Genomic DNA, 285 nt, shown 5'->3' with positions numbered 1-285 from the left:
CACAACGGCACTGGCGTGACTGGTTTATCACATCCATGTCCAAATATCATGCAAGTGAACTGAATCTCCCTGCAGTGGGTGCCATACACACGCATCGTCACCAGCGACGGCGGGGAGCTGGATATCCAGGGACCAATGGGAAATCTCCTGAAGATATTCTCCATCTTGTATAATTTTGAGTAAGAATTTAACATCGGACATTATCAGTCTTTTGCGGGTCTTGCTTCCCCATATAATTAAACATTACTGTGGCATTACTTTTAATGAGCATTGTAGATTGAATGT

This window comes from Penaeus monodon, chromosome 23 (assembly GCF_015228065.2).
Source record: "Penaeus monodon isolate SGIC_2016 chromosome 23, NSTDA_Pmon_1, whole genome shotgun sequence".
Taxonomy (NCBI): domain Eukaryota; kingdom Metazoa; phylum Arthropoda; class Malacostraca; order Decapoda; family Penaeidae; genus Penaeus; species Penaeus monodon.
This window is presented reverse-complemented; position numbering follows the sequence as displayed.